General features: G+C 41.4%; 2 protein-coding genes across 6 annotated transcripts in view; one reads left to right on the forward strand and one right to left on the reverse strand.

Moving 5' to 3' along the window:
* The window catches only part of LOC109912424 (activin receptor type-2A), a 322,124-nt gene that overhangs the window by 158,551 nt on the left and 145,912 nt on the right, over nucleotides 1-17,661 (forward strand). The window lies entirely within an intron of this gene.
* orc4 (origin recognition complex, subunit 4) overlaps nucleotides 1-17,661 on the reverse strand; it is a 131,854-nt gene that overhangs the window by 23,382 nt on the left and 90,811 nt on the right. The window lies entirely within an intron of this gene.

The raw sequence follows: 17,661 nt of genomic DNA on the forward strand, positions 1-17,661 counted from the left end.
AGGTCTGCATGGATTTTTGTGTGTTAAGTCATATGTGACAAATCTTTTAGAGTTTTTCGAACAGGTAACCAAGAGGATGGATGAGGGTAGGGGGTTATTGTAGGTTAGTCAGTGGAAAGGGTGGAGCGGATAGATGAGTCAGAAGATGGACAGGTTGGGGGTGGAGAGATTTTGAAGCTGGTGGAGTCAATATCCAGGCATTAGGCCATAAGCTACCAAGGAGAAATATCAGGCGTTGTTCCTCCATTTTACATTTGGCCCTATTTTGACAGTGCAGGAGGCTAAGGATGGACATGTCACCACGTGAGTGGGAGGGGGTGTTACAGTGGATCGCAACCACTGTTAGTTGCAAAAACCGTTGGGTTCATTGGTGCTTGCAGAGTGGAGCTGCTCCGCGAACCAGTCCCCGAGTCTGTGTTTGATCTCCCCGATAGACAGGAGACCACATCGGAAGCAAGATACAGTAGATGAGGTTAGATGAAGTGCAGGCAAATTGCTGCTGGATTTGGAAGGATTGTTTGTGGCCTCGGACTGAAGCCAGAGGGGTGGCATAGAGGCAGGTGTAGCACCTCCTGCAGTGTGGTGACGAGTATGGTGCTGACAAGGGAGTCGTGGAGTGAACGGTCCCTGCGGAAAATGGACAGGGATGGACACACACACGTACTATTTTGTTTCAAAAAAAATAAAACTAGCCTGACTTCAGGTTAAAACACAGACAGATTCTAATCCAGACTTCACACCTAAAATGCATTGTCTGGCCTGACATGTCACCTCTTGTATACACTGATAAAACTTTTAATTATCTCAGAACAATGACTTGAATGAAGTTCTGGGATTTGCATTTTGAATCAATAGTAGCCTGCGCCTCCTTTCTAACTGATTAAAGATTCAACAGGAGGCAGTCAGCGAGCCATTTTTAGGGTTGTTACCTTTCTGCTTATAAAATTGTGTTGGTATACCTCCTCTTCCACACTATGCATGAGGAAGGAGCAGAGCAGTGCAATGGTGGAACTAGAGGGAGACAGTGTACCATTCCTATTTCAGTCTTAACAAATGGGATTAACTGTAATAAAAAATCTCAGTGAAAACATAGACTGATTTACTCCAGGATAAAAGGAAAATAAAGATTGTATTTAAAACATTAAGACTGCTGACTTTCATGATTGGTCAAATTTCATGCTATGCAAAAATTCTTATTGCATAACAGAGTTAAACACACAAAATGATAAACATTGGCAAATTTAGAAATCAAGAAAATATTGATGTTCACACTTTGAATCATACTGAACGTGATATTACTTCGTTAATTATGACAGGAGCTTATTTTTAACTCCGTGAACTTCAATAGATGAATGAGCTTTCAAAATTCAAGGCAATACTACATCAAAACATGAAAACTAGTCTACTGATTGATGAGAACTCAAAAAATATAAAAAAAGACAGTAAATTCATTTGTGTTTTTCTCTCCAGCAAGATTTGTTTTTAATTAGTTTCTTCTGTCGATCTTGATATTTCGTGTTAAAATGGGAGGAACGAAAGATAAATACAACTTTTGTTCCAGCACTTCACACAGTTCAAACCACAATTTAACCCAAGACAGAAGGAAACCATTGGCCTCATGGGTCCATGCCAGCCCTCAGTCACATGCTCCACTCTTTCCCCATTACTCCTACTTTCTCTTGATAATTATCCAATTCCAATTTGGAAACAACTGAATCTACCATTAAACTTTCAGCCAATGTATTCCAGCCCTGAAATATGCCCTGCATTGTAAAGTTTATTTCTCTGACAACATGAGGACAAAGAGGCAATAACCTGAAATCAGCGTCTTCTAGTTCCTGACCTCTCTACAAATGATCATAGTTTTTCCAATCTACTTGTCTAGATTTCTGAAGATTTTGAACATCTTTATCAACTTTCTTCTCTAAAGCCCCAGTGTCTCCAATCTGTCCAACCAATCGTTTCTTTTCATTCCTAGAATGATTGTTGTACACTGTTCCTTCTCTCCACATCATCTGAATGTCCCGTTTCCAGAATAAAATGCAAATTCAAGTACTCATGCTAGAATGGCCTTAAGGAGGTGTAACAAAACCAGAATTAAGGGGATTAAGGAGGAAAACTCTCTACTGGTTGGAGGCATAACTGGAAGAAATGAACATGGTTGCAGTTGTTGGAGGTCAGGATAGTTTCAGGATATCTGTGCAGAAGCTCCTCAGAGGAGCATCCTCGGCTCAACCATCTGCAATTGCTTCAATCATCAACTTCCCTCTATCAAAAGGTCAGAAGTGGAGATACTTGCTTATGGTTGCACCACGTTCAGCACCAATGATACTGAGGCAGTACATGTCCAAATACATCAAGACATGGACAATATCCAGATTTGGGCTGAAAGGTAGCAAGTAACACATACGTCATACAAGTGCCAGGCAATGTAATCTCTAAAAAATACAGAATCTAATAATCATCCCTTAACTTTCAATGATATTATATTAGAATCCATCAACATCCTTATGGGATTACCATTGACTAAAAACAAACATGAACTAGCCACATCAACACGATGACTACAACAGCAAGTTAGATACAGGAATTCAACACGAGATAACTCCCTTCCTCTCTTCCAAAATGTGTCCACCATCTGCATGTTAAGTCAAATGGTGATGGCATATTCCTCTATATCTGCATGAATACAGCCCTAACAACATGCAAGAAGCTTAACACTATCCAGGACAAAGCAGCCTGCTTGACTGACACCCTATCTACAAACATGCACTCCTTTTGTGTACAGTAACAATGCATATCATCTACAAGATGCAGCAATGCATATCATTTACAAGATGCACTGCACAAGTTCGCCAAAGCTCCTTTGACAGCACTTTACAAACCCATGGCCATCTAGGAGGTCAAAGGCACCAAATACATTGGAATATCACCAATTGCAAGTTTCCCTCCAAACCACTCACCACCCTGATTGGGAAATATATAGTCATTCCTTCTGCATTGCTGGGTCAGCATTCTAGAACTCCCTCCTTAATGGCATAGTGGGTCTACCTACACCAAATGGACTACAACAGTTCAAGAACACAACTCACCTTTACCTTCTCAAGGGCAAGTGGGCAAAGGCAATAAATGCTGGTCTAACCAGCAATGCCTACATCCTGCAAATGAATAAATGGAAAAAATGTTGAGACCATACTAGTGTTCATAAAGGTAAAGCATAACTCCCTCGCTTGTACTTTTATGATTCTTATTTACCAAGACCCAGTTGCTGTATACATTATTAATCACTTTCTCAACCCGCTCTACCACCTTCTACAATTTGTGGACATACACTGAGGTCCCTTTGCTTCCAAAACCTTATTGCAAAGGCTACACATCATTTTATATTTCCTTTCCTTGTTTTTCCTACCAAATTGCAACACTGCACATTTTTCTGAAATAAATTTCACTTGTCATGTCCTCCCATTCCACTAGCCTATGCCCTATTCAAATCTACCACTAACGTTCTCATGGTACAAAAGTTTGGCATAATTACAAAATCTATGCTATTAATATTGATCAAGGAAAGCAATGTCTGAAGAGCGACCCCCTGAGGGACCACACTGTATGTCCTCTCCTTTTTAAAAAAAAAAGGTGTTCGTCACTATTATGTTCCCTGCTGCTCAGCCAACTTCACATTCCTGTTGTTACTGTCCCTTTGTTCGACAGACATCAAGTCCCCTGATAAGCCTGTTATGTGCGACTACATCAATTGCCTTTTGGACATCAATGTACACACCACATCAACCACATTATCCTCATTAACTTTTTCTGTCATCACACTGATGAAATTATTTGTCCTCAACAAATGCAGCTGGCTTTTCTCAATTGATCCCCATTTGTGCAAATGGCTGTATATTTTGTCCTAATTACAGAAAATAGAAGTCCATTCAGCCTTTCAAACCTACTCCACCATTTAACATGGTTCATCCAACTCAGTATCCTGAGCTTGCTTTCTCCTCTCATCCTTTGATCACTTCAGCGTTATGAACTGTATCTAACTCCTTCTTGGAAACATTCAATATTTTGGCTTCAAGCACTCGGATAGCAAATTCCACAGGCTCATCATTCTCTGGGTGAAGATGCTGTTCCTTATTTCAGTCCTAAATGATCTACCATGATTTGTTAAAGTGATCCTGATTCTGGACTCCTGGTCATGGAGAAAATCTTTCCTGCATTTAACCTGTCTAGTCCTGCTAGAATTTTACAATCTATGAGATTTCAATCATCCGTATAAACGCCAGTGGATATCGCCCTAACCAATTCAGTCTCGCTTCATATATCAGTCCTGCCATCCCAGGAAAAGGTTTGGTAGAGATTTGTGACACTCCTTTCGTAGCCAGAGCATCCTTGCTCATATAAGGAGACCAAAAGTGCACATAACACTCCAAGTACGGTCTCAATCCAGGGTCTGTACAATTGCAGCACAACATCCCTGTGCCCAAATCCACTCACTATGAAAAGATGTATCTTTTGCCATGTTTGCCTGCTGCGCTTGCATGCTTACTTCTAGTGACTGATGTACAAGAGCAATCATGTCTTGTTGACCTCCCTGTTACCCAATCCATCACCATTCAGATAATAATGTCTTCCTGTTTTTGAAACCAAATTGGATAACCCCATACTTACCCTCATTTTAGTGCATCTGCCATGCATTTGACCACTCACTCTGCTTGTCCAAATCAAACTGAAGCATCTCTGCATCCTCCTTTCAGCTCACTCTCCCACCCAGTTTTAATGTTGTCTGCAAACGTGAGGATATTACATTTAGTTCCCTCATCTACACCATTGATACATCATGTGAAGTCAGGGGTCCAAGCTATATCCCTGCTATATCCAACTAATCACTGACTGCACTCAGAAAAAGACATTTATTCCTACTGATTTCCTGTCTGCCAACCGGTTCTTTATCCATGTTAGTGCACTATTCCCAATCCCATGTACGTTTATTTTACATGCTAATCCCTTATCAAAAGCCTTCCCAAAGTCCAAGTTAACCACATCAACTGGTTCCTCCTTATCAACTCTACTAGTTATTCGGAACAAAAATGTCAAAAAGGTTTGACAAGCATGATTTCCCTTTCATAAATCCTTGTGGATTCTGTCCAATCCTGTCACTGTTGTCTAAATGATCTGCTATTAAAATATTTTATCACAGCGTTTTCCTCACTACTGACGTCAAGCGAATGAGTCTATAATTAGCTATATTTTCTCTACCTCCTCTTTTAAATAGAGGGGTGAGACTAGCTATCATCCAATCCATAGGAACTGTTCCACAGTTCATAGAGTCTTGGAAGATGATAAATGTATCCATTATTTACAGGGCCACTTGCTTACATAACCTCGGATGCAGATTATCAGGCAATGGGGAATTATCTGCCTTCCCAACACCATTTTCCTACTATTTCTAATTTCCTTCAGTTCTTCCCTCTCATAAGACCCTGTGTTCCCCTAACAGTTTTGGAATGTTATTGACATCCTCCTTTGCGAAGACAGACAAAGTATCTATTTCATTGGTCAGCAGTCTCTTTGATCCCCATTATATCTTTCCTGGTGTCTGACCATCTCAAATGATTGTTTCTGAAACTTTTCTCCAAGACAGAGGTACTGGACAAATATGCAATTGGTAGGTGTATCCTTTCAGCTTTTTGTTTCAAAGGGTGTAACATTTTCCATTCTCCAGTCCTTTGGCACTATCCCTGTAACAAAGAAAAACTAGAAAATAATGGCCATTGCCTCTGCAATTTCTAACCTTAGTTCCCTTTGTATTTTCTGATGTACCTGATCAGGTCCTGGTGATGGATTAACTTTCACTACAGCCAGCCACCATAATACCACCTCTTTATCAACAGCTTGATAAACTACTTTTTTTCACTACGACTATGGTAGCACCCTCCTCCTTTGAGCTTTTACTAAGTACTCCTTTAATATCTCTGCCAAACTTTCTGCCTCCATGTGCAAATCCCATTTTTGGTTACTAAATGATCTTCACCACCTTTTACGATTTATATGCAATTTTTTTGCACTGGCATAAGATTTGTAATGAAGTTCCCCAGGGATCAGTATTGGGCCCTTGGTTTTCCTGACACATTTATGACTTACACCTTGGTGTATGTGTGCAGATAATACGAAACCTGGAGTCATTGCAAACTGCAATGGAGGATTATGTAGGACTCCAAAAGGATAAAAACTTTGGTAGAATAGGCAGTGAGGTGGTAGATAAATTCAATGCTCGGAAATGTGAGGTGGGTCATTTTGGTTGGAATAATAACGAAAGACAATATAAAGGATACAATTCTGAAGAAGATGCAGGTACAGGTACGGGGGACCCAGACTTTATGTGAACACAGATCATCGGTGGTAAGACGGGTCGAGAGAGTAGTTAATAAAACTCACTATATCCAGTGCTTTATTAACAGGGACAGCGTACAAGAGTAATAAGGTTATTTATGATGTTAGTATGGTTTCAACTGATGCATTGTATCCAGTTCCAGCACCACACTTTTGAAAGTATATGAAGGCATGGGCAGCATGCAAAAAGTTGGCAAGAACAAAGATGTGCAGGTTAGGCGGATTGGCCATGCTAAATTGCCCGTAGTGTTCAAGGAGGTAGAGGGTGTATATTAGGTGGGTCATAGGGGGATGGATCTGGGTGGGATGCTTTGAGGTTCGGTGTGGACTTGTTGGGCCGAAGGGCCTGTTTCCACACTGTTAAAAAAAAGAACAGTTCCGGGGATGATGCACTTCAGTTACAGGTAGAAGTTAGCACTGCTTTCCTTGGAGAAGGGTGAAAGGAGACCAGAGAGGTATTCAAATTGTGCAGAAACTACTCTCATTTGTCGATGATCAACAGCAAGAGAGCACAGATTTAAATTATGAGCGAAGCAAAAAAAGGAATAGGAGATAAACCTGTACATACAGGAAATGGTTAAGTTCTGGAATGCACTTCCTGACTGTGTTGTGGAGGCAAGTTCAATCAAGGTATTCAAAAGGGAACTAAGCAGTTACCTGAGAGGAACAATATAACAATGCAGAGCTACTGGATGAAAGTAGGAAAACAGCAGAAAGCAAAATGGTCTTTCAGGTAGCTGGTGCAGAATCACAGAATCCAATAATGCAGAAAGAAGCCAGTCAGCCTCACAAGCCTGCACTGATCCTCTGAAGAGGATCCCATCCGGACTTATGACCCCACCCATCCCCATAACCCCGCATGGGGTTTTTACCATGGTTGACCCACCTAACTGGCACATCCATGAACACTATGGGGCATTTTTTAGCATGGCTAATCCATCTAACCTGCACAGCTTTAGTGGCAAAGTGGCTTTGGGGGCCAGTCAGCCATAATAAGTCACATTTCCTTCTGTGCTGTAACCATTCTGGGATCCTGTGATCTTTTGGAATGTGACAGATCTTTAATTAGCAATGAGATGAAGAGTGGTGGAGAGTAGGCAGGAAAGTGGAGTTCAGGCAGCGATGAGATCAACCACGATTGTATCAATGGTGGTGCAGGCTTGATGGGCTGAATTGCCTATAGCTGTTCATCGTTCTTGTGATCTTTGAATTCCCTTTTATGTTGGCTACCAGAATCACAGATTCCATACAGCGTAGAAGCAGGCAATTTGGCCCATCAAGTCCACACCGCCCCTCCAAACAGCATCCCACTCAGACTCATCCCAATACCCTATTCCTATAACCCTGCATTTCCCATGGACAATTTTGCATGGATAATCCACTTCGCCTGAAAATCTTTGGACTATGGGAGGAAACTGGAGCACCCGGAGGAAACCCACACAGACACGGGGATAACTCCACACAGTCGTGCCAGGCTGGAATTGAACACGGGTTCCAGGCACTGTGTGGCAGCAGTACTAACCACTGAGCCACCATGCTGTCCTAGCCATTCTCAAATTTTCTTACTGCCTCTAATTCTTTTCACTCTTTGAACTTATGACATTAAACCTGGCTTCTCATTTGTATTATTAACATGACCACATGTATCATATACTGAGGGGCCATTAAAAGTAAAGGTGGGGGGGGGGGGGGGGGCACAGAGTAAGAATGTGGTGAAACAGCAATAAACCACAGCTGAACAGGTTGAGAATATACCAATCAGCAAGCAAAAATAAAAAAAAAATCACCAGCTGCACAATTCAAATGGACTGAATTGAACTGGCAATTCAAAATAGCTACCAATTTGAAAAAAAAAGCAAAGGAACCCTTTGAGTACCACCTTGCACAATTTTATTATCTTACAATTCAACATACCCTACCAGAAGTCTACATTCCCCAACTCTTGTCTTGTTACCCCCAGTTTCTTCACACCACAATTCACTGTCATGCCTTTCGTTACCTAGGCCTCAAGCTTTGACTGTGCTAACTCCTTGCAGTCCATCACAGTGAAGTTCAATGCAGAACATATCCTCAATTGTGAATTTTCCAGTGGCTGAAGAGCTTCTATCAGACTCACAATGTGGATTGCCTGTCGAGAGACACAGTGGACATGACTGTGACAATGAAGCATGTCCAAGCAAAATACAGAGAGCTGCAGCAAGCTTCATCGTTTTGAGGGAGTACAGATTTTAGATACTTGAAGTCAAAGGCCTTTAAACTTGTCAACTCGATGAGATTATGGACTGTACTCAAATTTAGCTGCCCACAGAAATTTGATTCCAGTTTCTGCCTGCTGCACAACATTCAAGATATGATCTTCATCAATGGAACCACCACAACCTCGAATCACGTGCTAAACAACAGTCAAGAAAAGCTATGATCACTCTTCTCTATTTTCATCACCACACACTACACTACAGATCCATAGAACTTTCCATTGGAATTGAGCTTCTCTACAGAATGAGCAGGAAACTTTTCAACCTGCAGACCAAATCCCAGGTCGCCCCAAACCACTTACTGATTGTGCTGATGATGCTCATGTGCACCCAACTCAAGAGGCCAAGCATTAAGTGCTCAATGGATTCAACAGAGGTATATCAGAGAGTGGATCTTATGCTAAGCATCTAGAAGGCAAAAATTCTCCACAAACCAGCTCCCACCACAAAATACTGCTCCCCCTCCCACCGCCCCCAACTCAACTATTAAGATTCACAGCGAGGCAATGCATATCATGATTCTATCCTCATACACAGACTCACATTTCACAAGGCCAGACATCAACAGTGAAATTTAACATTGTGTGGGTTTGCACTGTACTTGGCCATTTGAGGAATAGAGTTGTTTGATGAAGAAGATCTCAAAGCTGGCACCAAGCTTACTCTCTGCCCTTCAGTATTGCATTAGATCTATGGACAAAGCATAGCAGGCACCTCAAATCCCAAGCGCAGTGTCATGAGCAACGCCTCTACATGTTCAAGATGGCAGCACAGTAGCCAGGGGCCATCCATTTCTGTTTTCTTTATTCTTTTTGTTTTAACTTCTGGCCTTTTTCTTTCGATTTGCTTTTTTTCTGAAGTCTTTTGCAGCAGGTTGATCAGCAGCATTAGTAAGGCATGAGCAGGCCATGCATGGAATGACAGCAGTGTCCTGGCGGTTAGAGATGGCAATGGCAGACGCGGCTGCACCCGGCGATTGCAGGCTGCAGCAAGGAGGCTCCTCCTGCCTTGGTGGCTGCTGGCGGTGACAAAGCACTTCCAGCAATCGGACGTAGCACCAGCAAGGCGATGGCTGGAGTGGGACTCTTGGTGCAGCAGCGGAGCTAGGGACTCCTAGTTGCAGTACGGCCAGAGTGGGGACATTGGTGAGGTGGTAGCGGCAGCATGGTATGCCGGGAGCAGGGACTCTTGGCGTTGAGGCAGCAGTGGGCAGGAACTTCTAAATTCATTCACGGGATGAGGGCGCCACTGACCAGGCACCATTTATTGCCTATCTCTAGTCGTCCAGACTCAAACACATTGCTATGGGTCTGGAGTCACATGTAGGCCAGAAAAGGCAAGGATGGCAGTTTCCTTCCCTAAAGGGCATTCGTGATCCAGATGGGTTTTTTTCATAATCGACAATGGGTTCATGGTCATCATTAGAATCTTAGTTCCAGATACTTTACTTAATTCAAATTCCACCAATCTGCCATGGTAGGATTTGAACCCAAGTCACCAGAATGTTACCTGGATCTCTGGATTAACAGTCCAGCGATAACACCACTAGGCCATTGCCTCTTGGATCCTGCTGCGGCGGGCCTGGAGCAGGGTCTCCTGGTTAACAATGAGGTGGCAGCAGCAGCTCCTGGTTGCTTTAGGCCTGGAGCTGGGAACTCCTAGTTTTCGGTGTGGCAGTGTTGACAGAGCCTGGGACTCCTGGTTGCAGGGTGACAGTGGGTTCAGCACGGGACCCAGCATCGATGAGGTGGGTCCAGTAGGGAAGAGATGGCAGCTCAAGAGTGGTGACTCCTATGTTGGCGGTGGTGAGGCAGTGGAGGAGGAGTGAAGGCACAGGGGTCATTGGTGAGCCTACTCAGGGTTCAGGACTCAAATTTTCTGAAGAAGGGTCCCGACCCGAAACGTCAGCTTTCCTGTTCCTCTGATGCTGCCTGGCCTGCTGCGTTCCTCCAGCTCCACACCTTGTTATCTCTCTTCCAGTTATATCTTTTTATTATTAAATTATTCAGAATGGCACCAGATTGTGGCAATTGGAGATTTTCATTGTATTCTACTGTATTATTCACTGTAAAATGCAAGTGACAATAAATCATTTAGTTCAAAATCCTGCAAATCTGTTGGCAGGGTAGGTGCTCCACTATCAGTGACTTCTCTCAAGCCTACATTCCCAGAATTGAGGCACTGGTTACTGTCAGCTGTGTTTGGTGGACCATAAGGTTATATGCCTAAAATACAATTTCTAAAGCAACTTCTCTATTGTGAGCTTCATCACAGCAAGCAAGTTACAGACACAGAAAATGCTTCAACGATGTCCTCAAAATCTCTTTGGAAAGTAAAGGTAAAATCCTCATGACCCGAGTATCTCTTGATGTGGACGACCCAAAACAAGACACATGGTACCAACTATTTCAAGTATTCCACCTGTACTAGGTGTGTGCATCCAGCAGACAGAGGTTGGAGAAAGGGATGAGTTGTCTTTTTTCCTTACAGCTTTTCTGTAAAATTTGCCTCTGACCAGTAATTTGTCTTTGCTCTTGACTCAGGTTCAACTATCAGATTAGATATCCTGTGAACCAAAGACTTCAATTCAAATAGTGGCAGAATGGGCTCTCAATTTGTGCTGATTCCTATCCACAAAACTTTGATGCTTTGTAGATTCAAATTCTGTGCAATTTAATAGCAATTGAAGAAGAAATAATTCAAGTTGGTGGATTTGTCTGCTTAGATCTGGGCAGAATATTAAAATCCTAACAGCTGTTTGCTCATACAGAACTGGAGTACTACAAAAGAAATACCCATGTAAAAGAGAAAACAACATTTATAACTGTGAGAAGAGACTGCTGATTGGTTGGCAAGTGGACAGATTGGTATAGGCATCATCATGGTGAATATACCCAGACACTGAAAGTGGAGGTTCATTCTCTGATCATCCACCTTCAGAGTTACCATGACATATTTTGCTGGTCCAGATCCCAAAGGCATCCCTAACTTCAATTTAGTTCCCAGCCTTGTCAACATATTTGGTTAGGAAGTTGAGCACATCATGGACAAGAATGTGCGGGTCACAGTTTTAGTGTCATCACACAGTAACACTACGCCTGCAAGACAAATAATGAGTCTGCAAATAATGAGTCACAAAGGCTGGATGTTCTTGAAAGCTACAGTGAAGTATCCAGCACTGGAGAAGTACTGCAAACAGTAGCTGTCCAGAGCTTTGAATCAACATGTTTCCAACAGGAATTCGTTGATGGAGCAACTCCTGTCCACTGGTCTCCTTCCTTCGACATCCTTCATCACAATCCTAATTATATTACTTACTCCCTTTGGGATATCAGTTTTGGCAATACTTTCCTAATCAAAATCTCTGCCCTGCCAGCTAAGTACAGTAGTAATTTGATTTTCACATATAAATGCAAGTAAAGAATTTGCACATTATGCACTCAGCATTGCTTCAAATCCAGCTGAGGTGAGAGTGACAGCCTATGACATCAACTTCACACTTGACCAAATGTGAGATCAGGAAGCCTTAGCAAATCTCGAATCAATGATTATCAGGTGGACAACTCTCTGCTGGTTTGAGTTATTTCTCGCACATAGGAAGACGGTTGCAGTTGTTGGAGGTCAGTCATCTCAACTCTAGGATATCTCTGCAGGAGTTTCTCAGGTTAGTGTTTTCAGCTCAACCATCTTCAGTTGCTTCATCAATAAACTTCCCTCCATCATAAAGGTCAGAAGTGGGATGTTCCATTGATGATTGCACAATGTTCAGTACCTTTCACATCTCCTCAGATACTCGAATGCACTAAGATCTGGATAATATCCAAACTTGGGCTGACAGGCAATCGGTAACATTTGCACCACAAAAATGCCAGGCAATGACCATCTCCAATTGGAGACAATCTAACACTACCCCTTGACATTTAAGGGTGTTACCATCATGGAATTCCCCACTTTCAATATATTTTGGGATACAATTGACCAGAAACTCACTGGACATGCCATATATACAGTGGCTAGAAGAGCAGGTCAAAGGCTAGAGATATTGTAGTGGGTAACTCATGTCATGATGCCCCAAAGTGTGACCAACATCTGCAAAGCACAAGTCAGGAGTGTGACAGAATACTCCCTATTTGCTTGGATAAGTGCAGTTTCAACAACACTTAAGAAGCTGAGCACCATCCAGGACAAAGTAGCCTACTTGAACTGGCACCATATCCATAAGCACTCACTTCCTCGACCACTGACACTCAGTAGCAGTAGTGCATACATTCTGCAAGATGCACTGCTGAAATTCACCAAAGATCCCTGGACAGGACCTTCCAAACCTAAAACCACCTCCACTTAGAAGGACGAGGGCAGCAGATACATAGGAAACCACCATCTGCCAGTTCCCCTCCAAGCCGCTCACCATCCCGACTTGGAAACAGATCACCATTCCTTTAATGTCACTGGGTCAAAATCTCTTAAGGGCATGTGGGTCAACCTACAGCATGTAGTCTACAGCGGTTCAAGGCGACCACTCACTACCACTTTTTCAACGGCAACTGGGGACAGGCAATGAATGCTGGGCAGCCAGCAATGCCCATATACCACAAATAAATAAAAGCACATTACAATTGCAATTTAGAATACACACAACACAAACCAAGTCTTTGTATAAAATAGGACAAAAATCTGAAACAAGAAGGGCAGAGTGCTGTATAGAACTTCAGCAGAGCTCGCCTTAAAACAAATACAACTTCACTCTATGCACAAATAAGATGAACAAATGGAAAAAGAAACGTGGAAAAAAAAAATCAGTAGGACATGGCTTGAGATTTATTTTTACAATTTAGCTCCAATGCACCATGAGAACACAGCTAACTATGCAACTATTTCTCTGTTATGCCAAAAAACAGTAAGGTTGCAGGAGTGACATTTGTGAAAAGACATTAAACTAGAAAATGGTGAAAAATTTAAGATATGGAATTTCTGAAAGTCAAACCAAATTCATCTCATAATGGTGAATGCATATTCCTTTTTTTGTCCCTTCTGTAACAGCTTTGTGGAAAACAAAACAAATGTTTAACTTGTGCCTCTTAGTTCATTAGGAAAAGACTAAAGTTGACAGATGCTCCATATTCTGAAGCTGTTTAACGACATCCCCATACCTTGCTACTCGAAGACGTTATCTAAAATGTCAGTTTTCAAAGCTAAAATTCTGTTTACTGAGCTCTCACTTACCAGCATCAACAAGTAGAAAATATAAAATATAGTTCTAGGCTGCAAAAGCATAAATATTGCCTCAGATAAGTAGTATCATAAACACATGGACAAAGTCTGCAAACATTAGAAATACTTATCCGCACAAACTATGTTTATTCAGCTGCAACAAACATTTAATTTTCCTATTCCATTGTCACTTGTGTGAACACTTGAAACACTATTGTATACAAGGCTACGAACTACATACTGGAAAATGAGATTAGCATAGATAGATGTTTTATGACTGGTGTGGACACAATGGACCAAAGGGCCTCTTTCCATGCCTTAAAAACTCTACAACTGTAATAAAATGGCAATTCCTCCATTTCTTTCTCTTTCTGCAGTCCCCTCCAGCATCAAGCCTCTGGGATACAATAAATATGTCCCAACTGTAAATTAACTGAGCAGCATGTCAACAAATGGAATTTCTTTGAGAAAGACTAAAAATTCATGCACAAACTTGATGAATTTCACTAGGATTCAAAACTTGAGATTAATTTAAAATCTTGAGAGCAAACTCTATCAATTTCTAATGCCCTGCAACTTTTGATCTGTTGAGCAAAGTTCCAAATCTTATTTGCACGCCACGGTGACTGTAGGTCATCCTCAAAAATCAGCCTCTACATGCAACAACAATAACACGACCAACAAATATTCAAAAAAATATAAACTTTAGAGTGTACACAACACAGAGCTAAGGAGGGAATGACAAGAGTTGAAGAGAGAGCCTCCTGTCACAGTTGACTGCAATGAGAGGGGTAAACCTGCAAAGATTCAAATCAGGCAGATGGCCAAAAACAGCCTTTTAGAACAGACAGATATTCGATAACGGGCAAGTAATAAAACAACAGTCAGATATTTCACTTAATACTTGCTTGTGTATGACTGTTTTGATTAATTCTTTTATGGAATATGACAGCAGAGGCATAATTTGTTGCCCATCTTTCATTGCTGCCTGAACTCAGTTACTTCCTCTGAGATTCATCCACATTGCTGTCGATTTGGGGTCAGATATAGGCAAGACCAGGAAAGGATGGAAAATTTTCTTCCCTGAAGGCTATTAGTGAATCAAATGTTTTTTAAAAGAAACTACAATTGATGATAGTAATTGATGATATCAACTCAATTAATAATACTGGAATTGAGATTCCACAAGCTGCTGTGATGGGATTTAAACCAGTACACCCAGAGCTGAACCTCTGGACTGCATGTTCAGTAACAATGCAACTAGGCACAGTAGAACTCCTGCATCTTTCACGTCAAAACTTGAAAATTTCATATTCCTGCCTTTCGTTACATACAACATTTCCAAAACTACCAAAGTAAAATTTGTTGTGAAGAGGCAACTAATCGGGGTTACAATTGATTCAACTCTTTAGACCTGACTTTTTAAACAATATGTCAGTTTATGTGAACCACTTGATAAAATTTTGTTTCTCCAAAAAGAAACAAAAACAAAACATTACTGAAATACAGTTAGTAAAAAAATCACTGACCAAATATAATACTGATGGTCAAAGGTTAGACCAGAAGACCACAGAAAATAGGAATAGGAGTTGGCTATGCGGCCCTTCAAACCTGCTCTGCCATTCAGTAAGATCATGGCTGATCCAACATTCTTCTGATCCACTTCCCTGCATTTTCCCTAATACCTTTGATTTCCCTACTGATCAAGAATTTATCTCAGCCTTAGACATACACAAATGATGTGCTCCCACAGCTTTGAGGCAAAGACTCAACACTCAGAAGAAATTCCTCCTCATCTCCATCTAAACTTGGCATCCCTTTATTCTAAGACTATGTCCTCCGGTCATAGACTCTCCCATAAGGGGAAAAAATCCTCTTAGCATTTACTTTGTATTTAAAGCAAATGATTATAGCTGGACTGCTAATCCAGAGACATAGGTTATATTCCAGGGACTCGGGTTTGAATCCCACCATGGCAGATGGTGGAATTTGAATTCAATTAAAAAAATACTATATATAAAAGAGTTTAATGGTGACCATAAATCCATCGCCAATTGCCAGAAAAACCCATCTGGTTTACCTATCCTTTAGGGAAGAAAGCTGCCATCCTTACTTGGTCTGGGCCATGTGACTCCAGACCCTCAGCAATACAGTTGACTCTTAACTGCCCTCTGGTCAATTAGGGATGAGCAATAAATGCTGGCCTGTTCACCAATGCCCTCATCCCATGAATGACTTAAAAAAGTCAAACCCCTAAAAATCCAATGAGTTTCAATGAAATCACTTCATTTTTTTGAAACTCCAGTGAGTAGATTCCCTCTGTTTAGTCTTGGCTGATAACAATCCCCTCCATCTCAGGGATCATGCAACTGAACCCTTCCCTGAACTGCTTCCAATAAAATGGCATCCTTCCTTAAGGGGACCAAACCTGCTCACAGTACTGCAGATGTAGTCTCACCAGCATTTTGTACAATTGCACTAAGACTTCCTGACTCATACTGCACACCCCTTGAAATAAGGGCCAACATTCCATTAGCCTGCCGGATTACCTGCTACACCTGGGTGCTAACTTTGTGTTTTGCGCACAAGTGCTGCCAAATCCTTCTCTCTTGCAATTTTTTTCCTTTTAAATACTGCTGTTCTTTTGTTTATTCTTCCAAAATGAACAACCTTGTATTTTCCCACATTAGAATCAGTTTGCTAACTTTTTGCCCACTTTCATTAACCCACCAATATCTCACACTGTTAACTATTTGAATCCCTCTTGTAACCTGCCTTTCCATCTATTTTGTGTTGTCTACCAATTTGCTATGGTACATTTGCTTCCTTCAAGTCATTGGTGTATACTGTAAACAATTACAATCCCAGCACTGATATCCATGGAACCCCACTGATCACAGGTTGCCAACCTGAAAAAAGAACCCCTTAGATTAATCCTTAAATTGTTGTTTTCTGCCCATGAGCCAATTCTCTTCAAAGTGCTGGAGAAATTCACGAGGTCTAGCAGAATCCATGGAGAGAGAAACAGAGCTAACATTTTGCATCCTGTGATTCTTGTTCAGAAATGTTCCAAGAGTTCTGAAGAAAGGTAATTGGAATTGAAAAATTAATTGTTTCACTTTCCACAGATGCTGCTAGACCTGCTGAGTTTCTCCAGCACTTTGCTTTTATTAACCACAAAGATTAAGGGCATGATTTACACAGTAGCTGTGCTATTGACTGATCTTATACCAAACTTTCAGTTCCCCAAGTAAATTAATTTGACTTTCTGCTCCCAACTGAGACTGATGTTTTTTTGTTCTGCTTTAGAGAAAGTGAAGCCTATTCAGCAACATAAATAATCATTCCTTTGAACAGATGGTTAATCAAGGTAGGCAAGTTACTTATTTTGTTGTAGAAATGAAAATGGAGAGATGCAAACTTTTGTGCTGAAGCTGAGTTGAAGTCAAACCCCAATTAACTGATTTTCTACCGTTGTTTCCAGATCTGCAAATTAGTTGCTCACCAAATTGCAATGAAAAGAAAATTAAAGTAAGAACTCGAATCCATGGGAGCACCCGATGGCATCTCAACTCTTTCTAGATTCCTCACTTGCAATTGATAACAGTGAAAGCACCTGCTTCACAGGAATATTGATAGAATTTGATATCAGGTCACCCAATATAGGAATTAGGTAGAGATAGTAGGAACTGCAGATGCTGGAGAATCCGAGACAACAAGGTGCAGGGCTGGATGAACACAGCAGGCCAAGCAGCATCATAGGAGCAGAGAGGCTGACGTTTCGGGCCTAGACCCTTCATCAGAA

Source organism: Rhincodon typus, chromosome 7 (genome assembly GCF_021869965.1).
Source record: "Rhincodon typus isolate 14 chromosome 7, sRhiTyp1.1, whole genome shotgun sequence".
Lineage (NCBI taxonomy): Eukaryota > Metazoa > Chordata > Chondrichthyes > Orectolobiformes > Rhincodontidae > Rhincodon > Rhincodon typus.